A 27,173-nucleotide genomic window follows, 5' to 3' on the forward strand; every position below is an offset into this window, starting at 1 on the left:
CAGGGAAGGCAACAGCTGCCATCAATGGCCTTAGGAGGCACAGTATCAGTGTCTGCTCCATCACTGCCCATAGGTAACTTACAAATGCAGAGGGAGCCCTGGATTCTTGGGCTGGTATTTGTTTGTGTATTGGCTTATATTGGCTGTATAGCTGAGTTAGAAGGAAGGAAGGCCAGAAAGTCAGGTGAGGTCTCTAGGTGGCAGAATTGTTCAGATCACTGAAGACTGTTAAGAAAGGTGTTGAATGTTTATAGGTTTTAGATGTTTATAACAGGGGTACCCTGATTTGTCTCTAGTACACCTGGGGCTCTACAAACATTCCTTATTTTTCTCTGAGCACTGTAATTGAATCAACACTAACCACTGCCTCTGAGGAAAGTGTGTCAATGATTATCCTACTGTTCCTCTCCATGAAACACAGTTCCCTTCCCTGGCCACCACTCTTCTTTCCATGTTGTTGTTACTGTTGGAATGTAAACTCCTCGAGGGAAGCAACTATCTCACATTTGTATTTCTCTGTCCAGTGTTTATCATATAGTGTGTGCTTAATAAATATTTTTCTTTTATTTTTAGCTATTCTGTTAGCTATCTCATTGGCCATTTGGTTACTTACTTGATTGTTCATGCTCCAGGCTTCAATTTCTTTCTGCATAAAATAAGGGGGTTTGACAAAGTATCCTCTAAGGACCCTTCCAGCTTTAATTCTGTGATCCTATTTTGTGGATGATTTCATAATTACTAAACTGTCATCTGTAGTTTGTATTCTGTCTTTTAGTTCAGGATGGGATTTTGAATGATACAGGATACCTTTGCACAGTAATAATCTTCTTTGCTGAGGATAGATGCTTCAAATGATGCAGACCATTCCTATCTTTGTTGCCTTTATGAAGTTATTTTCTTCAGTGAATTTTTATACTTCTTCCATTCTACCAATTCTGCTTTTAAGTTGTTATTCTCTTCAGAATTTTTTGTGTCTCCTCTGAGGGAGCATTCTTCCAAGTTTCTGGTTTTTCATGCTGTTTTTTGAGAGTTATTGGGCAGGAAATTCTGTAAATCTTGTGTTTCCATGGCATGAACTAAGGAAAGGTGTGATCACTGTTCTGGCCTGTGCTCTGGTCTATGAGCAACCAAAAGCAATCTTTCTATCCTGGGACTGTGAGCAAGGTGCCTATTCCCCTGAAGTTGCATGAGTTAATGCTTCTCTCCCCTGAAGTTGCATGAGTTAATGCTTCTCTTCACCCTGGGGCTGTGATTTGGTGCATGAACTGCATCCCATTTGAGCAATGCAACAGAATCCCAAACACTGTTCCAGCAAAGAGTCTTCTCTAATCTTCTGATCAGTTATCTGACCCTGTTACCACCTGTGGCTGAAAAGCTCTGGAAGTTGCCATGTCTGCTGATGCATTCACACAAAAGACTTAAACAGACTTGCCAGGTTGTTTCCTGTACTGGATTGCCTTCCACTCTCACCCCAGTGATATATATATATATATTTCACATCAACCTTCTACATTTTCTTGGAATGTACAATAGTTTCATCCCATCATTTGTTGTTACCATTACTCTAGAATTAATTTTAAGATATTATTTCATTTTATTTATTTTTCATAAGAGAAGAGACCCAGAGGGCTTTATTTGGGAGATGTTAGGCTGACCACTTCATTTCCATAGTTCCTTGATGGACATGTTCTTCTCACTATCTTTTTGCATGACCTTGGTTACTGCCACCTCATAGTCTTCTTGGGTGACATGGACACACTTGTACAGAGGGCATATATTCCAGCTTCTGTGCACACATCCTTCACTTCAGCCTCTGATGTCCCAGGCATGAGCTTTGCAATTTTCCATAGATTGATGCTTCAAGTCAGGTTTATTTTCCAAGGATGAATCTTCAGGCTATCCAGTCATGCCTTCTCATTAAAATTTAATTGAATTAAAGGAATTCAGTCAATTCTACGAAGGCAAAGTAAAGCAGATTCCAGGATATCGATTTTGTTGGTGGCCATGATAACTTTGATGTTCTTAGTGGCTTCAAAGCCATCCAGTTGGTTAAGCAACTCTAACATCATTCACTGTCCCCACCCTGAGCCACCTTCTAACCATGAAGAATCAATGGAATCAATCTCATCCCTGAAGATGATGGAGAGGTAATGTTCTCAGATCACAACAAAAAATCTGGAACCATTCATGCCCTTTTACCAATAAATTTCTATGCTGGTTCTGAGCCTGAGACACAAATACATGTGCAGTCAGTGTGATGAGCCATAGCCCAAGCCAAGGGAGTTTTTCCAGTGTCTGGAGCTCCATATAGTAGGACACCCTTGACCTATACAATGCCTAGTGCTTCAAAGAACTCAGGATTTATAACAGCAATTCAACCATTTCTTTGATCTCCTTAATCTGTTGTCTAAGCCACTGATCATCTCAAAAGTTGAATCAGGCATTTTTTCCACCATCATCAATGATACCAATGGGTCTACTTTTTTGGAACTTTGTGCAGGATGTACCCGTCATTTTGCAGAACCAAATGGCAACCGAGGGTCACATCAATGATGTTAATGTTCTTATGCATCCATCACAAACTTCTCAGAATGTACCTTGATCAGAAATTCCTTATTTTCTATTGCTCAGACCACTTCCCCTACATAGGACCTCTGATCCTGTAATAGATCCTGTAGCAGGCACATCTTTGCTTTAAGCTAATTTCTTTGTGCTTGTAGACAATGAAGGTTTTGACTCTTATTATTAACAACTAGCTGCAGTTCCTCGATATTTAACAAGTAAATTGTTATAGTCCATTCCTTGCCCTTCCTTTCTCCAGCTCCCTCTGCTGGTCCAGTTCATTCAGTGCTATCTTCCCTCCTTGAGGCATTATTTTAAAGTTGTTTGGATGGAAATTTGGGAAAGCTTAGGTGAAACCCTGCCTTTACTCTGCCATCTTGGCTCCTCTTTGTTGCTTTTAGATGTTTGTAACAGGGGTACTGTGGTTTGTCTCCAGGACACCTGGGGCTCTACATACCATCATGTTGATTGACATGTTGATTATATCCTTCTAAACCAGAAGAATGAATGTTGATGTGAGAGGACCTGAGCCAAGGTAGGTGAAGGAGCCTGGATTCATGGGATTTGCCAGCTAAATTGCTTCTTTTTGTACCCTTTGCCCAGGTACTATCAAACACACAACCAAAACGGAACAGTATATTTTTGTCTGTGAAGTGAAGATTATACTATCATACATACATAGCATTAGTAGTAGGAAGGAAATAATCACTTACTAAGTACCTATTGTGTTCTAGGCACTGTGCTATGGACTTTATAATCATTATCTCATTTGAACCTAACAACAGAAAGAGGTTAAATGGCAGCCATTCTCTGAAGCTGTATTAGATTCAGGTCTATCTTGACTCTAGACCCAATACTCGTGCCACCTAGTTGTCTCTTTACCTTAGCCATCTGGAATCTCATTTTCTTCATCTAAAATCATTCTCTTTCAAAAAATAAAATAAAATCATTCTCTTTCTTTACAAATCCACCTTTCCTCTACATTTCCTCCTACTGTTGAGAACAACATCATTCTTCTAATCCATTAAGGGTTACAACATTAGTGTCATCATCCTCATCTCCTCCCTGTATTGCATCCCATAAATGTAGTCAGTTGTCAATTCTTGAAGTTTCTGCTTCCACAATGTTTCTCACTTTCTACCTCGTCTCTACACTCACGTAGCTCAAACCCTCATTTTACCTTCATCATGTCTCACCTGCAATAACTGCCATGGACTTCTCACTGGTCTCCTTGTGCCAATCCATGCTTCACTCAGCTGCTAAAAGGTTTTTCCCAAAGTGGTAGGTCTGACTATGACTCTCTGCTCAAGAAACTCCAGTAGCTCCTTGGTACTTGTAGGACAATACAAATAGTGTCTTTTACCACTAGTGCCTACCCCCAACTTCCCATTCTAGCTTGTCACATTACTTTCCTTCCTATGTACTCTGGTCAAGTCAAATTGGCCTCACACATGACACTTCTCTCCTCCTCCCCTCTCTCTGTGTCTTTGCACTGTCTGTGCCTCCTTCTTGGAACACTGTCCCTCATCACCTCTGACCTCTGGTTACGTTGGCTTCATGCAAGATTCAGCTCAGTTCTTCTTTCAGTAGGAAGCCTCTCCTGGTTCTCTAGTATTGCTAGTGCCCTCAAGAATGCATCAGATATGGGAAGTGGTTGGGGGGAGGGGAGGAAAGGAAAATGAGTCTTGTAACCATGGAAAATTATTCTAAATCATCTAATTAAATAAAATCTTAAAATAAACAATTAATGTATTTTCAAAAATTAATTTAATTAAAAAATTTAAATGAAGAATGTTTCCATTTAATATTGTTGTGTTGTCCATGTGAACTGGAACAACCTCCAGGAATTGATACAGAGTGAAAGGAGCAGAACCAGGAGAACCTTATACACAGAGACTGATACACTGTGGCACAACTGAACGTAATGGACTTCTCTACTAGCAGCAATGCAATGATCTAGGACAATCCAGAGGAACTTAGAAGGAAGAGCTCTATCCACATCCAGAGAAAGAACTGTGGGAACAGAAACACAGAAGGAAAACATATGAGTGATTACATGGTGTGATAGGCATATGTTTGGGCTTTTGATGTTAAAAGATCACTTTATTGCAAGTATGAATAACATAGAATTAGGTTTTGAACAATGATACCTGTATAACCCAGGGGAACGCTGGTCAGCTTCAGGAGGGGTAGGAAACAGCAGGGAGATGAATCATGAATCACTTAACCATGGAAAAATATTCTAAAGAAAAAAAGAAAAAAAAAGAATGCTTCCATTTGCATTTTAGACATCTACGCTCTCCTGGTCTTTGCAAGGTATTTCTCCTGCTCCTTGAGTGCAGGGGCCATGTTTCTGCTTTCCTTTGTGCCCCCAATACTTCCCACATACTTGTCATATAGTAATAGTAAGAATCACTAACAATCATGAAGCACGTACTTATGTGTCAGGCACTGTATTAAGTAAGTGCTTTACAATGGCTATCTCATTTAAGCCTCATAAAAACCACAGTAATAATAACATAATGATAATCATTACAATAATAATAATAATTGCAGTTAGTATTTGTATAGGGCTTCAAAATTTGCAAGGCTCTTTCCATAGGTTATCTCACTTGATCTCCTAACAACCCTAAGAGTGGGAGTTGTTAGGTAGGTAAATAGAGCACTGGACTTGAAATCAAGAAGACCTGAGTTCAAATCCAGCCTCAGACTTTTACTAGCTATGTGAACAGTGGCAAGTCAGTTAACCACTGCATACTTCAGTGTGCTCACTGGTGAAACTGGATGAAATTTAGTACTTACCTCCCAGGATCAAGGAGAAAATGCAGTAATTTTTGTAACGTATTTTGCAAGCCTTCAAAGGTTATAGACATTCCAGTTATTACTATTATATTACTGATGAGGAAACTGAGGCAGAATTTAAAGGACTTGCACAGTGTCATATAGCTAGTAAATATCTGGCAAGATTTCAACTCCTGTGTGCTCAACTCCAAGTATCTGTTATACCACCTACCTGACATAAATCTTTAATAAATGTTTATTGACTTACTGGCCAATTTATATATTTTCCTGGCTCTAAATCCCCAACTGCAATCCCCCATTCTCACTCCATTTGGACTCAAGGCTCATGTTCTTTATGCCTTTAGGTTAGCATACCACTCTTCTCTTAAAACATCTTTAATGGTTCTCTACTTCCTTCTGAGTGAAGCTTCGCCAATCTTTTCCTGGCATTCAAAGCCCTCTGTCATCTGGTGCCTTCCTACCCTTCTCATCTATTTCATTTGACTCCACTCCTGGTTCTGGCTAGACTGGACAACTTAATATAGCTCTTCTCAGCTAACATGTCTTCCCTCATGGGGCCACTAGGGGGGGCGGTGGGTAGAGCTTTGTTTGCTGAGCCAGGAAGACCTGAGTTTGAACCTGAGCATATACCCTCAGTGTGGTGGGCAGGGAGAACTAGCACCTCTGGGGTGAGAGCTTTTCAGGACTGCTCATCCACATTTGCTGTCTGTCACCCAGCTCTCACCTGTGGCTCTAACAAGCTGCAGCATGCTGATAAATAAATCCAATAAAATCATCTCAGGAGGTGGCTAAACTCAATTGAAGGTAACCTACAGGTCTTAAACCCCTCAAAGAGTTTGGAGGATGTCTACCCCTAGCATGTGAAGACTTTCCCTAGGGGCACCTAGGTGGCACGGCAGATAGAGAGTCAGGCCTAGAGATGGGAGGTCCTGGGTCCAAATCTGCCCTCAGACACTTCCAAGCTGTGTGACCCTGGGAAAGTCACTTAACACCAATTGCTTTGTGCTTACTAGTTTCTTCTGCCTTGCAATCAATACTTAGTATTCATTCTGAGAAAAAAGTAAATATATATATTTTTTAAAGCCTTCCCAGGCTGAATAGGCATATGAGGTCAAGGTACTCCAATGGCCATGAAGGCATCAGAAGCAGAAGCTGTGGAGTGCCTGGAGTGTGGTCAGACATCAAAGCCATCAAGGTCATCCGCTGCATCCCAGGCCATTGCCATTTTCGTCCTGACTTTGTCTTGCTGCTTTGATGACTCTGGAGAAGAGACTGAGACTGACAACTTTACAATTCTGCCTCACTTAAATTGGGTGACCCTGGGCATCATGATTAGTCTCAGTTGGCTTCAGTTTCCTCTTATGTAAGATGGGGATAAATTGGAGCCTAACTCCCTACATCTCTTGCCTCTTTCTAGCCAAAATTCTCAAAAAGGCCTTCTATAACAGGCAACTCTACTTTCTCTTTTCTTACTTTCTTCCTAACTCATTACAATCTGGCTTCTGATTTCATCATTACAATGAAATTGCTCTTACCAAAGTTAGTAATGATCTCAGTTGCTACATCCACTGGCCTTTTCTCAATCCTCCTTTTCCTTGTTCTTTTCAGTCTTTTTTTTTAAAATATATTTTATTTGATCATTTCCAAGCATTATTCGTTAAAGACATAGATCATTTTCATTTCCATTCCCCCCACCCCCCATAGCTGACACGTAAGTCCACTGGGCATTAGATGTTTTCTTGATTTGAACCCATTGCTTTGTTGATAGTATTTGCATTAGAGTGTTCATTTAGAGTCTCTCCTCTGTCATGTCCCCTCAATCCCTGTATTCAGGCAGTTGCTTTTCCTCGGTGTTTCCACTCCCATAGTTTATCCTTTGCTTATGAATAGTGTTTTTTTCTCCTGGATCACTGCAAATTGTTCAGGGACATTACACCGCCATTAATGGAGACGTCCATTACGTTCGATTATACCACAGTGTATTAGTCTCTGTGTACAATGTTCTCCTGGTTCTGCTCCTCTCGCTCTGCATCACTTCCTGGAGGTTGTTCCAGTCTCCATGGAACTCCTCCACTTTATTATTCCTTTTAGCACAATAGTATTCCATCACCAACATATACCACAGTTTGTTCAGCCATTCCCCAATTGATGGGCATCCCCTCGTTTTCCAGTTTTTGGCCACCACAAAGAGCGCAGCTATGAATATTTTTGTACAAGTCTTTTTGTCCATTATCTCTTTGGGGTACAGACCCAGCAGTGCTATGGCTGGGTCAAAGGGTAGATATTCTTTTGTCGCCCTTTGGGCATAGTTCCAAATTGCCCTCCAGAATGGTTGGATCAGTTCACAACTCCACCAGCAATGAATTAATGTCCCTACTTTGCCACATCCCCTCCAGCATTCATTACTTTCCTTTGCTGTTATGTTAGCCAATCTGCTAGGTGTGAGGTGATACCTCAGAGTTGTTTTGATTTGCATCTCTCTGATTATAAGAGATTTAGAACACTTCTTCATGTGCTTGTTAATAGTTTTGATTTCTTTATCTGAGAACTGCCTATCCATGTCCCTTGCCCATTTATCAATTGGAGAATGGCTTGATTTTTTGTACAATTGATTTAGCTCATTATAAATATGAGTAATTAAACCTTTGTCAGAGGTTTCTATGAAGATTTTTTCCCAATTTGTTGTTTCCCTTCTGATTTTAGTTACATTGGTTTTGTTTGTACAAAAGCTTTTTAGTTTGATGTAGTCAAAATTATTTATTTTACATTTTGTGATTCTTTCTATATCTTGCTTGGTTTTAAAGCCTTTCCTCTCCCAAAGGTCTGACATGTATACTATTCTGTGTTTACCCAATTTACTTATGGTTTCCTTCTTTATGTTTAAGTCACTCACCCATTTTGAATTTATCTTGGTGTAGGGTGTGAGGTGTTGATCTATTCCTAGTCTCTCCCACACTTTCTTCCAATTTTCCCAACAGTTTTTATCGAACAGTGGATTTTTGTCCCAAAAGCTGGGATCTTTGGGTTTATCGTATACTGTCTTGCTGAGGGCGCTTTCCCCCAGTCTATTCCACTGATCTTCCTTTCTGTTTCTTAGCCAGTACCAAATTGTTTTGATGACTGCTGCTTTGTAATATAGTTTTAGGTCAGGGACTGCAAGGCCCCCATCATATGTGTTTTTTTTTTTTTCATTATTTCCCTGGATACCCTTGATCTTTTGTTCTTCCAAATCAACTTTGTTATGGTTTTTTCTAAATCAGTGAAGAAGTATTTTGGTAGTTCAAAGGGTATGGCACTAAATAGATAAATAAGTTTGGGTAGGATGGTCATTTTTATTATATTGGCTCGTCCTATCCATGAGCAGTTAATGTTTTTCCATTTGCTCAAGTCTAGTTTTAGTTGTGTGGCGAGTGTTTTGTAGTTGTGTTCATATAGTTCCTGTGTTTGTCTTGGGAGGTAGATTCCTAGGTATTTTATTTTGTCTAACGTGATTTTGAATGGGATTTCTCTTTCTAGTTCTTGCTGCTGAGCTGTGTTGGAGATATATAGAAAAGCTGATGATTTATGTGGGTTTATTTTGTATCCTGCAACTTTGCTAAAGTTGTTGATTATTTCAATTAGCTTTTTGGTTGAATCTCTAGGATTCTTTAAGTAGACCATCATGTCATCCGCAAAGAGTGATAACTTGGTCTCCTCCTTGCCTATTTTGATGCCTTCAATTCCTTTATCTTCTCTAATTGCTACTGCTAGTGTTTCTAGTACAATATCAAATAGTAGAGGTGATAATGGGCATCCTTGTTTCACTCCTGATCTTATTGGGAATGCATCTAGTTTATCCCCATTGCAGATGATATTAGCTGATGGTTTTAGATATATACTGTTTATTATTTTTAGGAACGACCCTTCTATTCCTATGCTTTCTAGTGTTTTTAATAGGAATGGGTGTTGTATTTTATCAAAGGCGTTTTCTGCATCTATTGAGATGATCATGTGGTTCTTGCTAGTTAGCTTGTTGATGTGGTCAATTAGGTGGATGGTTTTCCTAATGTTGAACCAGCCCTGCATCCCTGGTATGAATCCTACTTGATCATGGTGAATGATCCTTCTGATCACTTGCTGGAGTCTTTTTGCTAGTATCCTATTTAAGATTTTTGCATCTATATTCATTAGGGAGATTGGCCTATAGTTTTCTTTCTCTGTTTTTGACCTGCCTGGTTTTGGAATCAGTACCATGTTTGTGTCGTAAAAGGAGTTTGGTAGAACTCCCTCTTTGCTTATTATGTCAAATAGCTTGTATAGTATTGGGATTAACTGTTCTCTGAATGTTTGATAGAATTCACTGGTGAATACATCAGGCCCTGGGGATTTTTTCTTAGGAAGTTCTTTGATGGCTTGTTGGATTTCATTTTCTGATATGGGATTATTTAAGAATTCTATTTCCTCTTCTGTTAGTCTAGGCAGTTTGTGTTTTTGTATATATTCATCCATTTCTCCTAAATTGGTGTATTTATTGCCATATAATTGGGCAAAGTAATTTCTAATGATTGCCTTAATTTCCTCTTCATCGGAGGTGCTGTCCCCCTTTTCATCTTTAATGCTATTAATTTGCTTTTCTTCCTTCCTTTTTTTAATTAGATTGACCAGTACTTTGTCTCTTTTGTTTGTTTTTTCAAAGTACCAGCTTCTTGTCTTATTTATTAAATCAATAGTTCTATCACTTTCAATTTTATTAACTTCTCCCTTAATTTTTAAGATTTCTAGTTTGGTTTTCTGCTGGGGGGGGTTAATTTGATAGCTTTCGAGTTTTTTCATTTGTATTTCCAATTGATTGATCTCTGCTCTCCCTTGTTTGTTAATATAAGCATTCAGGGATATGAATTTACCTCTGATTACCGCTTTGGCTGCATCCCAAAAGGTTTGAAATGGTGTTTCGCCATTGTAATTTTCCTCGATGAAATTATTAATTGTTTCTATGATTTCTTCTTTAACTAAATGGTTTTGCAGTATCATATTGTTTAATTTCCAATTGGTTTTAGATTTGGTTTTCCATGTACCATTACTAATCATTATTTTTATTGCCTTGTGATCTGAGAAGGCTGTATTCATTATTTCTGCTTTTCTGCATTTGTGTGCTATGTTTCTGTGACCTAATGTATGGTCAATTTTTGTGAATGTGCCATGTGGTGCTGAGAAGAAGGTGTATTCCTTTTTATCCCTATTTATTTTTCTCCATATGTCTATTAATTCTAATTTTTCTAAGATTTCATTCACTTCTTTTACCTCTTTCTTATTTATTTTTTGATTTGATTTATCTAAATTTGATAATGGTTGGTTTAAGTCTCCCACTAGTATGGTTTTATTGTCTATTTCTTCCTTCAATTCTCCTAGTTTCTCCATTAGAAATTTGGGTGCTATATTATTTGGTGCATACATGTTGATTAATGATATTTCCTCATTGTCTAGAGTCCCTTTTAACAAAATATAATTACCTTCCCTATCCCTTTTGATCAGGTCTATTTTTGCTTTGGCTTTATCAGATATCATGATTACCACTCCTGCCTTCTTTCTATCAGTTGAGGCCCAGAAGGTCTTACTCCATCCTTTAATTCTGACCTTGTGGGTGTCAACCCGCCTCATGTGTGTTTCTTGAAGATAACATATGGTAGGGTTTTGGGTTCTAATCCATTCTGCTATTCGTCTACGTTTTATGGGTGAGTTCATCCCATTCACGTTCAAAGTTATGATTGTCATTTGTGGACTCCCTAGCATTTTGATAGCCTTCCCTAATTCTAACCTTTTCTTCTTCAGCTCTACCTTTTAGTCCCGTGATTTACTTTGAATCAGTCCCCCTTGTCCCCTCCCTTGATGTTTCCCTTTTTAGTCCCTCCCTTTTTGTTCCCTCCCCCTCCCCCCTCTCTTTCCCTCCCTTTTTGTTCTCCCTCTCCCCCTCCCCCCCTTGGTTTTCCCTTCTCCCTACCCTTGTTGGGTAAGATAGAATTCAAGATCCCAATGGATCTGGATGTTTTTCCCTCTCAGAGTTGATTTCCCTGAGATTGAGGTTTAAGTACCCCCCCCTCTTCCTCTCCTTCTTATAGGAGTTTTCTTCCCCTCTCCTTCCCATGTGAATCTTTGTGTGAGAACAATTATTCTATTTGGTCTTTCTTTACCCCCTATTTATACATTACATTTTCCCCACATATTAGTATATATAGATTGACATAAATGTAGTCCTTATAGAAGAGAGTTTGAGTAAAAGAAGAAGATAACATTTTTCCCCTTTCCTTAATATTTACCTTTTCAGGTATTCCTTGCTCTTTGATTTTCGGTATCAAACTTTCCACAGAGCTCTGGTCTTTTCTTTGCAAAAAGTTGGAAGTCTTCTATTTTGTTGAATGCCCATACTTTCCCTTGGAAGTATATAGTCAGTTTTGCTGGGTAGCTGATTCTTGGTTGAAGACCCAGCTCTCTTGCCTTTCTGAAGATCATGTTCCATGCCTTATGATCATTCAGAGTAGAACTTGCAAGGTCTTGTGTGACCCTGATTGGCATTCCTTTATATCTAAATTGTCTGTTTCTGGCTTCCTGTAGGATTTTTTCTTTTGTTTGATAGCTTTGGAATTTGGCAATTACATTCCTGGGAGTTGTCTTTTGGGGGTTTAGTGTAGAAGGTGTTCTGTGAGCTCTGTCAGTGGCTGTATTGCCCCTTGTTCTAGAATCTCTGGGCAATTTTCTTTGATTATATCTTGTATCACCATGTCCAATTTGGTGTTTATTTCTGGCTTTTCTGGGAGTCCAATTATTCTTAAATTATCTCTTCTCCCTTTATTTTCCAGATCTGTCATCTTGTCGGTGAGATATTTTATGTTCTCTTCTAATTTCTTGGTATTTTGGCTTTGCTTTATTAATTCTTGCTCTTTTACACGATCGTTGTCTTCCAGCTGCCTGATTCTGGCCTTTAAAGCCTGGTTTTCCTTGTCAGTTTCATCATACCGGTTTTGTAGATGGGTGAATTTCTTTTGCATTATTTCCAACTTTTCCTCTCAGAAGGCTTCCATCTTTTTGATCATTTCTGATTCAAATTCTTCATGGGTTTGTGGAGAGTTTCCATTTCCTTTGGAAGGTTTAGGAGCATTTTCTTGTATATCATATTCTATCTGCTCTGTATTTTGTATTTTGGCTCCATAGAATGTGTCCAAAGTCGCCCCTTTCCTCTTATTTTTCTTGGTATTTTGGGGCTTCTGTGCTTCTGTGGAGTTTGCCATCTCTGAATGTGGAGGATTAGTTTTTCTTATCTCTGTCTGGTGTTCAGAGGCTTTAGTCCTGGGCAGATTGTCGGTTCTATGAGCTTTCCCTGGGTTAAATTGAGTATGCCTCACTGGAACTGGAATGGAAGGGTCGGCCCAGGGTGCCATGCTCTCCCCTGGCTCTCTGGGTCGGGTTGCTTTCCGGAAGTTGCCTTCAGAATAGCTGGCCGTGAGGCTGTTTTGTTGGCCTGCGGGGGGATGGGCAGCGGCTTCCCGGAGGGCAGTGACTTTCACTGAGACTTGGATAGCAGGATCCAGCCCGTGAGGCTGTCTTGCCCGCCCTGAGGGTTGCTGTTGTTTTGACCTTGCTCTCTGCCATGGGAGCTCCGAGGGCAGTGATTTTCACTGGGACTTGGATAGAAGGCCCTGAGGGTTGTTGTTCAGACGACCCTGCTCTCTGAGCGGGGCGGGGCTGCGGCTTCCCAGAGCCTTGGACTCTGCGCTCCTACCCCTTAGGTCTGAGTGATCTCGGGTTCTGGCTTTTGAGGGGGGCTGTACCTTTTGATCCGGGTCCAGGTCCAGGAGGAGGGTTCCCAGGGTCTATGCTGTTGATCGTCTTGAATTTCGGCGCCTTAGGAGCTTATAGTTTGAGATCGGTTGGGAAGGGTTTTCCGGAGATCTGAACTTTAGCTTTCTCTAAGCCGCCATCTTGACCGGAAGTCCTCCGTTCTTTTCAGTCTTTGACATTGTTGATCACTCTTTTCTCCTTGATACTTTCTTCTCTCTAGGTATTCTGGATACATTTCTCTCCTGGTGTTCCTCCTATGTATCTCATGGCTCCTTCTGTTTGCTGCTTCTTCTGCTGGATCCTCATCCAGATCCTGTAACTGCAAGTGTCTCTCAGAGTTCTGTCCTTGGTACCTTTTGTGAAGCTAGAATTAACTCTCCCCTTGTCTATTTTTAGTTAATCAAATCAAGAACTTAAAGTACCCCTACTTAGTAGCTAACTAACCATTAAGTAAGAGAGTTCACAAATCACTTACTAGCTCACATCTTCAAGAGCCACAAGCACTACCTATCCCAGGTAGCGCTAGGCAAATTGGAGGGCTGTGATTGGTTCTCTGAAGAAACATACTTTCCCTTGGAGTCATTCTGCTCTGGTGGAACTCTGGCTGAGGATACCATTGGGACTTCTGGCTGAGGACTACTGGGAAATCCATGTGGAGATCAGGACTTGGGGAAGCTCCTGCCAGGGGCTGAGCTGGACTTCACCAGAGGAGCACTTAGGGCTGGTAGGCTAGGCTAGGCTTTGTCTCCTTCCTATATTTCCCCCTTTCACTATCTCTACCTTGTTGTAAATAAAAGCTGCTAATAGTCATTTTGACTTATGGGCTAATATTTTATGAACAGCAACCACAATATTATTTTTACTCTCATATTGAGTCAGACCCTAAATTTAATTGTTACACTTTCTTTTTCTCCCTCCATAATTATCCCAATTCTAGGAGTTCTATAGTAGAAAGTAGGTCTTCCCCTCACCCCCAATTCTTCAATGGAAAACCCAATCTGAATGATCTCTCTGTGGGGAGAGTTTAGTTTAGAAAGCTGAGTGAGACCTATACTCCAACCCCAGAGGAAATCGATCCACTTTTCTTTCTTTGGCTTGCAAGAGAGTTGGTTGAGAAAGGCCCCAAAAGGCTAAGGCTAAATAGGCAATCATATTTTATAATTGTAAAATATTCCTTGAGTTATTAAACATGTAAAACTTTTTATTTAGGGATGATTGTGATTTTCATCTAAACTTGTGAGTTTGTATTGATCCTGAACAATTGGCTCCTCTGAGATTCCTTCCTGTAGGTCACTTGAGGAGCAGGTGAAAGGAATCTTTTGTCGCTCCTCAGAGATCCTAGAGGATTGTGTTCCAAACTGGGAAGAAGTGTGTTTAAAAGGCATCTTGCCAATAGTATACATGTCAGACCTGTGGGGAGTGAAAGGCTTTAAAACCAAGCAAGACATAGAAAGAGTCACAAAATGTAAAATAAACAATCTTGATTACATCAAGTTAAAAAGTTTCTATACAAACAAAACCAATGTAACCAAAATGAGAAGGGAAGCAACCAATTGGGAAACAATCTTCATAACAAAAACCTCTGACAAAGGTCTAATTTCTCAAATTTATAAGGATATAAATCAATTATACAAAAAATCAAACCATTCTCCAATTGATAAATGGGCAAGGGACATGAAGAGGCAGTTTTTAGCCAAAGAAATCAAAACTATTAATAAGCACATGAAAAAGTGCTCTAAATTTCTTATAATCAGAGAAATGCAAATCAAAAAAACTCTGAGGTACCACCTTACACCTAGCAGATTGGCTAACATGACAGCAAAGGAAAGTAATGAATGCTGGAGGGGATGTGGCAAAGTCAGGACATTAATTCATTGCTGGTAGAGTTGTGAATTGATTCAACCATTCTGGAGGGCAATCTGGAACTATGCCCAAAGGGCGATAAAAGACTATCTGCCCGTTGATCCAGCCATAGCACTGCTGGGCTTGTACCCCAAAGTGATAATAAGGAAAAAGACATGTACAAGAATATTCATAGCTGTGCTCTTTGTGGTGGCCAAAAATTGGAAAATGAGGGGATGTGCTTCAATTGGGGAATGGCTGAACAAATTGTGGTATATGTTGGTGATGGACTATTATTGTGTTAAAAGGAATAGCAAAGTGGAGGAATTCCATGGAGACTGGTACAACCTCCAGGAAGTGATGTAGAGCGAAAGGAGCACAACCAGGAAAACATTGTACACAGAGACTGAAACACTGTGGTATAATCGAACTTAATGGACTTCTCCATTAGTGTCAATGCAATGTCCCTGAGCATTCTGCAGGGATCTAGGAGAAAAAACACTATCCACAAGCAAAGGACAAATTCTGGGAGTAAAAACACTGAAGAAAAGCAACTATTTGACTATAGGGGTTGAGGAGACATGATTGAGGAGAGACTCTAAATGAACACCCGAATACAAATACCAACAACATGGAAATGGGTTTGAATCAAGGACAGATGTGATACCCAGTGGAATCGTGTGTTGGCTAGGGGAGGGTTGGTGGGAGGGGGGGGGAAGAAAATGATCTTTGTTTCCAAGGAATAATGTTTGAAAATGACCAAATAATATAATGTTCAAATTGAAGGGAAAAAAAGGCATCTTGCCAATTGGATAAGGATGCAAATATTTCAAATGGGTGGGGGGGAGCTGAAGGGGTCCTTACTTTGTGCCTTGGCACCTCACCTAACATGGAGAGATCTATGTGGGAGATGCCAAGTCTGAGAGAAGACATTCTGTTTCCCTACCACATGCATGGGACAAGCTTCTTTCTATTGGTATAACTGAGACAGGTTGTGCCTTGAAAAGTACCAGACTGGAGTTCTCTGTCTCTGTCTTCTGGGTCCAGAAGAGGTGAAAGTCCTGTTCACTCATAGCATGGATACCATCAACTGAGCTGGTAAGGAAGGACTCTTTCCTTCCTCAAATTAGGCCATATGGTCTTCCAGAAACAGGATTAGGGTATAGGTGAAATCTATTTTTTAGTTTTTTTAATTTCTAGGCTTAGGCTGTGCATTCCTCATAACCCAAGTCATAGTGACCTTGGATGGAGAAATTGAGGAGAAATGTTGATTCCAGCACAGAAGGGAAACACTGATAAGCCAGGGTACCTGGACTTGAGTCTAAGGGAGGTTTTGGAGTTGGAGTTCCTCTATTATTATAGGAATTGTACCAAGCTGTGAACCTGAACTTGTTTTACCTGTTTCTGTAGTGGGTTGATTTCCTAGCAGTGACTTTGCCCCAGTACAAAAATTCTTAATTTCAGCTCTGAATAATTTTCAACCATTAACATATCTTCATATAACTTATTAAATATGAATTATAAACACACATATTAACTTATCGTTTCCCCTCTTTGTGTCCTCTGAAGGAATAAACTGTGCCTTGACTATTTTTATAAGCAATTCACCTCATTCCTACCCCAGAACAGTTTCCTGTCCTCCAGAAGTGTTGAATGAATGTTGAGTTTTCATGACTTTTTGTTTCCCCAAAGTGAAACTGAATATAGTAACATTTTTATCTAATGTAAGATATCATCCTCATGGTAGTCTGAGTAAGAGTTCATTGAACAGAATAGAAATGAAGCCAATTCCCTCAATTACTGACCTTTTCTTTACTTCATCTTGTCCCCCCCCCCCAGAAGAATGTCATCAAAAATTTGGCAAGCCCTGATTCTTCATCTAGGGATGATCCCTCTCCCTCCTCTGATAACAGTAACTAACATTGGTGGAGCACCTTGAAGCTGACATATGAAGTATTTTACACACTGTATCCCATTTTAGTCTCACGACAACCTTGCAATGAATATTTTTATCTCCATTGTACAGATGAGAATACCTAAAACTCAGGAAGGTTAAGTAATTTGCCTCTGGACACAACATAAGAGGCATGGTTTGAACCTAGATCTTCAAGAAACCAATCCTCGTTTTTTAAACTGGTAATCTATTCTGTCTATAGATGGTACCATAGCACATTGTGTGCATTAACTACATTCTAATTTATATCTAACTCCCTCCCAGATGTGAACTAAATGAAGAGTGAAAAGTGTATCACGTCTCAATATCTCCCTTCAACCCTATTGCACAGGTGTCTATGGACATTACGTCCTCAATAAATATTTGCTAAGTTCATGCTGAATATCTAGTCACATTTTCCCACCAAAAAAAGTTAACTCAGAACAATGACTTTTCCTGCCCCCATGGTTTCTGACCTATAGAAGACAATAAAATTTCATTGAATGATATTTTGAAGCAGTCCTTTGAAATAAAGAGGAGTCCTTCCTGGGAGAGAACTGGACTCAGTTCCCTACTCCTCCAGTGTAGGTGTGACTATCAATAGATTAAGTCATTGTCAGGGCATTTGATTTATGTCTAAGGAAATGCCTATAGGCCAGCCAGGGACACTGGGAAAAAGCAACCCCATTATGAGTTCAGGTGCTGAAAATGGCAAAAAGATGTCTCTTCCCAGAGCCACTCCAATTTGGAGACCTCCAGCCTCCATCTGGACAAGATATGGGTTTTCATGGTGCCAGGAGTCACCACTGTAAGAAATAAAGAAATCTCTTCTGAGTTGAAGATCCAAACTTGATTTGTGGCAAATTAAAGCTGGAGAACTCACCACGCCCAGACTGTGGCAAAGACCCCATATGGATGTTCAACAGTGTTTGACAAGTTTTTGACAATTAGCATGTCATTCACAAGGCAAAAGGTACATAGTATGTTAGACATGTTATAGAGTAACAAGGTTTGGTATCATTTGATATGAAGTAACAAATTCTAGTACAAGGTTAAGATAAGAAATTTGAATTAATTCTGGTCCAGAGCTATCATACTACCTCTGCAAGGGGTTAGGTAAAGTAACCTTTCTTGGCCACAATACTCTGGGGGGCCTGTAGTTGACATAGATCATCACAGGATCAACTGACCCCTGGACACACCAAGGTTGTTTTCATATGATCTCATCAGGTCAGCTATGCACTCACCATTCCAAATGAGCACAGCTTATTTCCTGTTGCATGAGTTTCAGCTTCCCTGGATAATGTAAAGATTAAAATTTAGGGAATATGGGAGAAATTAGTTTCTCTCTGCAAGGAGTATTATAAAATTTTTAGAGGTTTATTGAAGATTAAGGATTAAAGAAAATACAGGATAAGAAACACGTGTCCAGGCCATAGAGTGGCCTAGACACAACCTCACCTACATTATGAAAAAAGCCAGGCCTGCCCCAAAACGGAAGTCCAAGAGTCAAGAGAGAGCTCAAAAGCCTTTGAATCAGCTTAAATACCTTCTCGATCTCAGCCCAGGTGAGGTTACACGGCATTCTGGGGAAGTGGAGCAAAGGCTTGTGGGGATTGTAGTCCTGTATTCGAGTCTATTTTTTACAATAATTACATAGACCTGAAGTTCTTATTTCTCCATCAGAAGCTCCTAATCTACTTCATCATTATCATATTCTATTATACCAAACTATATCCTTTCTAATACTACATTTAATATTCTATCAGTAAAATTGATATCTTATTCACAGTTAGTTTGCTAACTGGATCTAATGTTTTCTAAAAATGATAGCTGCAATTACCTACCTAAAAGATTATATGTGGTCACTTGTTTTAGGATCAGTAATATAAAAGCAATCAAAATAATTTTCCTTTCACCATGTGGTCTAGTTTCTAGAATGGTGGCATAGCCCCATCTCTCAGCATCTCTCAGCATGGTGGGAGGAGTCCACCCATTGCCTCAGAGAGATTCAGAAGTAAGATCCTTTGCTTTATAATCCGAAAGTTGTTTGGGGGTAACAAAAAAAAAAGTAGAGGATAGAGTTAAATTTTCACAAGGGGAAACAGTCATAGTAATCTTGAGACCACCAGGTCTAATCTTATAACAAATGGAATGGAATTGTAGCCTAATTCTTCAGTCACTTGGATTTCCCACCCTAAAGGAATGTCAAAAGGAGCTTGCTAAGTCCTGATCCACCCAGGCCTGTGTGATCTCTCTGTCTTCTCTCAAGCACTCGTCACCTTATCATATGTGTTGCTTTTTATGCCTAGCCTTTGGACCACATTTTATACCTTTATGAACTTGTATTTTTTCCTCCACTATCCTTATGCATACCTTCCCTCCCCCTGAAAAAAAAAAAACCCTGAAAATTCTTAGAGAAAAGAAGCCATGACTAAGATAGTCTTCCTAAATTATCACTCCACTCTGAATCCAAAACCCAATTATCTGGCTCCAGGATGAGTCAAAAGTCTATCCAAAAAATCTCATGAAGAAGAGAAGATGTCATGGCATATATGCCAAGAGTAAAAACCCAACTGTTTTTCAATGACTTTTAATAGCACTATCATAAAAGTCCTCAAGGTGGTGGCAAATCTTCATGAAAGATATTACAAAGCCACAGAAATGACACACTGCTCTCCTGGCCCCTTGACCTAGAGCTTCTGGCAAATTTTTCCTGGCCCACAAAACTTTTACTACAGAAGATATTTTTATTTCATTTATTTAAAAAACATTATTGATATGTAAGTGACTCCCTGTCTGAAGGGCAGATATGTTCTATTTCTATCTTCCCCAGGGTTCTAAGATGTCTTTAATGGAATTTGAGGGTTCTATCATTGGCTTAAGCCCCCATCAATTGTGTTTCCCCCTTAGGTGTCCCTGGAACCCCAGTTCCATTTAACCACTCATCAGTCAGATTAGCTTTTATAAGGGAATATTTAATTCAAAGGTATAACCAGAACAAATATACATTCTTCCCCAGAATTTGAGCGGCAAAATCTCTCTTCATTCCACTTCATTCTCTGGATGATTAGGTTCACAATTTGACTCAGTTTCTCTGGATCACAATCCCTGCAAATACAAGTCTTATTTTCTCTTGGGCTTTTGTGTCAGTACCTTAAATTCTCAGGGCTTCCCTGATCAGTTGGCAGAAATGTCCTGCCTGGGATGCTTCCTCCAAGTTCTCTATGACACAAATTCCTGGACCCAAGGACTCCAACACAACAGTCAACCCCCCCCAAAACCAATTCTCAAAGCCATGGGGTCTATAAGTAGTGGTTAGCCATTCACACATATACCACTTAATCCATGATAAATTGGAGGACTTTGGGATCATAGTCCCACAGGAAGGAGAGAAGATTGAGCCAGTCTGGTAGTTTTAAAATGGAGCATATTCTGTCCACAGAGCCAATGGAAAGAGGTGAATGCCACCATGGCAGAGATGTTGCAGAATATCTTCTCCCAGAAGCATATCCCTGCTGTCTCCTACATAGGTGCACCCACCCAAGGTGATCTGGGAATATACAGTAAACTTCTCTCTTTTCTCCTCTAAAATAATTGCCATCCCAAGCAAATAGGTGGGGGTACATTTCAAGTGCAGTCCTCGTCTCCACTTCAGAATAGTCCTATGTAGTCTCCAGGGAAACAGAGTCATGTCCTTTCACTTGCTTCATCTTTACCACACAAAAGTCTCAAAGCAATGTTACACGATCATATGCAATCCTATACAAACAGATGAAAATCACAATTATCCCCAAACATAAAAGTTTTACAGATTCAACAAAACAAGGAACATTTCATAATGTTTACAAATTATGTCTGCTTGTTGAGTATTAACAGATGCTTTACAGTGCTTTGCTCAATGTAGGCATGGGGCCATCCAGTTGGGGTCTGTAGAAAAAGTGTCCCTTTCTACACAAGGAATGTCAACATTCTCTGGGGGTCCCTGAACCATAGGCATTTCCCATAGAGATTCAGGCAATTTTTTTTCTGGATTCTCATTCCAAAAGGCATCAGAAATTACCCCGGGGCCTGGGGGTGGGGGGTGGGGCAGCTGAGTAGCTCAGTAGATTGAGAGCCAGCCTAGAGATGGGAGGTCCTAGGTTCAAATTTGACCTCAGACACTTCCCAGCTGTGTGACCCTGGGTAAGTCACTTAATCGCCATTGTCTAGCGCTTACCACTCTTCTGCCTTGGAACCAATACTTAGTATTGATTCGAAGATGGAAGATAAGGGTTAAAAAAAAAAGAAAAGAAAAGAAAAAAGAAATTACCCCAGGGATCTTAGCCATTCCCAAAATAGACCAAATGGAATTGAAAGTTCACCCAATTGGACAAGAAGATGAATAGGCTCATTAGAATAGTAGTACAAATTGTCAATTATTTGTGGATTTTAAGCACCACCATTCTTATTCTACTCACAGTGTTATTGTCATGTTTCCTTCTTTACTCTTTCTCCACATAAGGTATGCATAACTTAGAGATTATTAAAAATCATGGAAATCTCTATAGTCAACTCATAAGATCCAAATCCCAGCCTTAGCTAAAGATAATTATTTAGCCCTTTAGAATTGCTCCTCTCTTTTTCTTCTGCAGCTGTTTCTCAAACACATGATTTATCTCCCAAAGGGAAGTTTCTTTTAAAGTCACAGGAAACCAGAGTAGCCAGAGGTTTTCCTGCACCACCCAGTTACACTTCCCCACCTAAGTTTTGTAACCTTTATTGTGTCAGGATCCTGTTGCAGTCTGGTGAAGCCTGTGGACCTCTCCTCAAAAAATACTTTAAAATGCATGAAATCAAGCACACACTTTTAAAAAGAAACCAATAATATAATAATATAATAACCAATATATATATATATAATTCAATATAGAAATAGTTCTAAAATTTTTTTTTTGTGATTTCTAGGCTAAGAACCCCTACTCCATTCCTTATCCCAATAACGAAGTCTCTAGAAAATAAGTTACATGTTAAATCTTTCTTATATTTGAACTTTTGCATGAATCATGTTTCATGACAGTGGCAAACATATTTGGCAGGCATATGTTTTCCTTTTTTTTTGTTTCTCTTCATATGAATTTTGGGAGTCCTCACACAGTTATCTCTATTTTTATTGTTTTCAGGTATTCTTGAAAGACTTTGACATGCGTGGGAGAGTTCTTTAATAAGAACCTTTTGTTATGGGGGGGAAGAATCCCTTTGGGGTTCAGGAAGGATACTTTTTACAAGAATGCAAGATTCCAAAACTTAGTTTAAAAACGAAAATAGAAAATTATTAATTTAGAAAGTAATTTTGAGAATGGCCAGGAGGATAGCAAGGTGGGACAGCAAGATGGGGAGTAGTTCCTTGTAGGACAGCATGAAATGGAAAGGCTGTTCCTCCCTGGGGACAGCATGGGTGGAAAGGCTGTCCCCCAGATGACATCAGTTCTGGGGTTTATATACTCTTTAGATGCTATATCCTGGTTTGGATGTGACCTAGAGTGTTAATCCCTCAGGCATTTGGTGGGGTGAGGTGGTCATCTGACTGGGGCCTGCCTGGAAGCATGAAGATGCATTTCTTTGTCCACCTTAAATCTAGATGACAAAAGAGGGTAAACATCTCAGGACCCTAGGGGGATTATTGGGTGTTTCTAGGCTAAGAGTCACAAGGATGCAAAGGCAAGGGAGTTTCCTTGATAATAGTTCCCCTGGGTTTCTGGGGGTACAGTGCCCATGTCATCTCCCCCCTCTCCTAATATGTAAGGGAAAAGGGGCTGATGGTCTCAAGAATTCTGTAACTTCTTCACAGCTGAGAATGGTCGTAGAGATGTCCCTGCCTCATGTTAGGAGAGAGAGGTATTGACTGTAGGCCGTGTCTAGAGCATCAGGATGGGATGGTTACCGAGGCTATGGTAGCATCTGTCATCTGGGTGACTCCCATGAGTGCTTTTACCCTAGAAGAAACTCGAGAGATGAATCAGAGAATTATATGTCCAGCTGGCTGGATATGCATGATTTAAAATATAGGAGACCCAAAATTTAAGGAAAGAAATAGTTATATTCAGGTAGTTAAGAACTAAAGTAAAAGGGGTTGAAGAGAGCAGGAAGGGAAAGGCTGTGGGCACAGGATCATAGGGACATGTTCTCAGTGAATGCCTGGGTCCTAGGTAGCTGGGAATCTGCTTGGAGATGTGAAGTATGTCCAGCGACTGCTTCCCCTGATTGGCAGACAGGTCACAAGGGGAGATTCAATCCCTAAGATAGAATTATAGAAACTAGGACTAGGATAGAAACAAAGAAAATTAGTACAATTGCAATTGGCATTACACATTTCCATTTGGGTATCTTAGCCAACAGACTTCTTCAGAAATCATCTTCTGAGGAAATTGGATTCCTGAGTTGTTTGCAGAGCTGGTATGTGATGTTTCTGTTAAAGAATATTCTTTTGCAAATTACACATTAACTATAACATCTATAAACACTTGAGTAACAATATTTTACAGATGAATTTCTTTGCTCTAGATTCTGGGGAAAATTCAGGAGAGCTTTGAGCTATTCCAAGCTCAAGATCCAAACTTCAATTAAGGCTACAAATACAAGCCATCAATTAATAAACTTCACCTACTTCTGAAAGCATGTTCCCTAACAGTTTTAGAATATCCAATTATTAACCTAATTGGTTGTTTGGGGAAATGGAAACTTTAATTTTCCAATTTGTATTATGCGCTGATTATGGGAATTTCACGAAGGAAGAAGGGCCAGAAAGGGAAAATATATCCTCATGTCACAAAGGACACAGTGAGTGGCTTTGTGTACAAAGCAAGGCTGTCACTACCATTATTGTTTCACTCAAGGATCAGCAGCATAGATGGTCAGGAAAATTCAGTCCAAAGTGAGCCTTGGGCTGCCTTCTCTATAACCATCCTAGGACTTTTCCTCTCCTTAGAGCACTTGCCACTGAATCCCAGAAGCCTTCTTTTTTCCTTAAAGGACAAGTCTCACCCATTACATCTCAGAGAAATTCTGCTTATCAGCAGTCCAAAAACAACTTTCCATACCCTCAAACAAGCTTTTCTGACCATTTGCCCTCTCTAAGGATTCCTTAAAGCCTATCAGTCAACATTATAGTAATTATTCTTACATATTTTGGCAATAATTAATTTGTCACAATTAGTCATAAGACCTGAACAGAAATGTTGAATTCATTAGCTCTATAGTAATATACAAATCAAGGCTAGATCAAATATTGACCTTAGGCCATCTGAAGGAACTAAGACAAGACCAGTCAGGAATCTCTCTAAGTATTTCAGAGAAATTCCAGAATTATTTGTGATTTTCCAAAACTACATACATCAATTCTAGAAATTATCCCTAAGTTAAAGATCTAAATATGAGAGCAGACCATCTGTCTGTTCTCTTTCACCTTCTCTCTCTGTTTTCCTTCAAAACCCTCTGCTTAAAAAGCAGAACACAACTTCCATTCTTCCTTCACAAATCTGCATACTCAAGCTTTATGGACTTTAGTAGATCAAAGTCCCTCTTTCTTCTGAATGCAAACCCAACATACCTTCTCTACTTTCTCTGACTTGCTTTTACCATCATAAGTTAAACAAACATTCCCTTGGTATCACTTCAATTGCTAATTGGTAACCCAGAAGAATTATGATTTAAAGGATTACATCATTAAACCATCTTTAGCATAGGGCTTAACCATTATAAATTTCAGATCATAGTACAAATTGGTAAACTGAGGTAACCACTGAGTATTGAACAAAATCTATGGTAGAGTCAGGTTTACAATGAGCTTTTGTTTACATCCAAACAATATTTAAAATACACATTTCAACAGCAACTCACATAACATTTAAAAAATTTTCATAAAGCATTTAGGAATTTTTTTTTAATTTAGAGATTTTAAATTTACAGATTTGAAACCTTTTAAGGACTGTAAACCTTAAAGCAAGCCTTTTGACAAGCAGGCTGATTATCTATTTTCAAGACCCCGAAGTTAAGTGTAATAATAAAGTTAGTCCAACTTTAATACACTGGGATGAAATCTATTGAGATGAAAACCATTTGATAATTTTAAACAAAAACCCATTTTTGGTAAGTTTAAACACTGCTAAAACCTATTTTACAAAACTGATCTGTGGCTTTTCTATACAAACTGAAATTTCACTGTCCAACAAAATTAAAATTAGGATGTCATTTTTAAAACCCATATAAATACATGATCACAATTTTTAAATAAAATACCAATAAATACCTCTAATAGACAGATTTAAGCATTACTTACTTCTGACTAGCAGACAGGGAAAGGAGATTTATCAGGTCTTCTTATCTCTCCCTGTTTACCTCAAAACAGAAGATAATAGTTTTTTCTACAAGTTGAAAAAAAAACCTTAGTTTTAAAAGTGTAAGACATTTTAAAATCCCCAAAATAGGGCTTTCTCACCAGTTGTCTCTCTGTTCAGAACCAACCCCCTTCCTCTCTGAAGTAGAGGAGAAGGTAGACCTGATCAGTGAACTGATAACTTCCTAGTTTCCTTCCGCCCCATCTCCACCTGGGTTTCTCGGTGGGCCCTTGCCTTAAAATCCAAGTAAAGAGTAGAGTTTGGAGAACTGGGATCCTAGTGAGAGAAAAAAGCTAAAAGATAAGGAGCTTCTGTCCATACAATATGTCCAATTGCCACCTGGAGTTAGAATGTTAGGGTAACAAAAAGCCAATTTCCTCATCATGTTTTTTTTTTCCTTGATGTTGCTCAGCTATTTAACATGAGAGAAAACAAACAAACAAAAAAATCCAACTGAATTTTCTCTCAGGCTGCTTAGGCTTGATCACTTCCCAACAGGAAAGGCCTGCAAGCATGCTTCTCCCTTTTATCTTAATTGGGTTGGCTAGTCCCTATCTGGCTTGACCTCAGGCTGAAAAAAAAAATTGGCCATGGATAGGCCACACCTCTTGCTTACCAAGGATGTAACATGGCCAGTCAACATTACAAAAAGAAATTGGTTGCTTTTCCTTTAGTGACAATTTTTTCCTATTTTTAAGTATACACTCCAAAGGGGAATCTAGGGTTCTCTCTGTCTCTGTCCCATTTAGATGCAGGATGGCCAATTACACACTGGAGGGTCAACAACTGTGTGTCCACAGAAGTTGCCTGACCAAGAGCACTCAGTTCAAGACTGAGGTGAGCCCTCAGTGTAAAACTGAGGCCAGACTCCCCACAAACCAGAACGTCTTCTAGTATCAGAAGGGGAAGCCGGCAGATAGACTCCAAACTCCAGTGGCCAGACTGATCTGGGGCTGATGTGAGAGAGAGCACGAAAGAGTTCCCACAAAGATATCACCCAAAAGATGGGGGTTTCAGGGGTCAAAGAAAAGGCTCCTTCCTATCTGAGAAGCTGTGTCCTCGTGGATGATCTGGAGTACAGGAGTAGCTTTCAGGAGAGCCAAAAATGTTGGGTGTCAAAATATATTATTATAGGGGGTTGATGTGTACCCCTGGGATTTCCCTCTTTCTTCTGGGCGCCAAAATGTTGTGGGGGGGAAAGGATACATTTGGGGTTTGGGAAGGATACCTTTTGCAAGAATGCAAGTCTCCAAAACTTAACTTAAAAACAAAAATAGAAAATTATTAATTTAGAAAGTAATGTTGAGAATGGCCAGGAGGATATCAAGGTGGGACAGCAAGATGGGGAGCAGTTCCTAGGAGGACAGCATGAAATGGAAAGGCTGTTCCTCCCTGGGGACAGCATGGGTGGAAAGGCTGTCCCCCAGATGACATCAGTTCTGGGGTTTATATACTCTTTAGATGCTATGTCCTGGTGTGGATGTGACCTAGAATGTTAGTCCCTCAGGCATTTGGTGGGGTGAGGTGGTCATCTGACTGGGGACTGCCTGGAGGCATAAAGATTCATTTCTTTGTCCACCTTAAATCTAGATGACAAAAGAGGGTAAACTTCTTAGGACCCTAGGTGGGGTCATTGGGTGTTTCTAGGTTAAGAGTCACAATGATGCAAAGGCAAGGGAGTTTCCCTGATAATAGTTCCCCTGGGTTTCTGGGGGTACAGTGCCCATGTCACTTTAATGTAGCTTTTTTCTCTGCTACAACGATTTTTTTATTCATGTTTGATGTTTCCTATACCACCATAGTATCCCATGTATCCCTCCATTTCCACTGTCCCAAAAGACATTCCA

General features: G+C 39.7%; 1 pseudogene; it reads right to left on the bottom strand.

Annotated features, from left to right (window-relative positions):
* Nucleotides 1-1,624: 1,624 nt before the first annotated feature.
* On the bottom strand, nucleotides 1,625-4,538 carry LOC130458893 (26S proteasome regulatory subunit 8-like; annotated as a pseudogene).
* Nucleotides 4,539-27,173: the final 22,635 nt, after the last annotated feature.

Source organism: Monodelphis domestica, chromosome 4, assembly GCF_027887165.1.
Source record: "Monodelphis domestica isolate mMonDom1 chromosome 4, mMonDom1.pri, whole genome shotgun sequence".
Taxonomy (NCBI): domain Eukaryota; kingdom Metazoa; phylum Chordata; class Mammalia; order Didelphimorphia; family Didelphidae; genus Monodelphis; species Monodelphis domestica.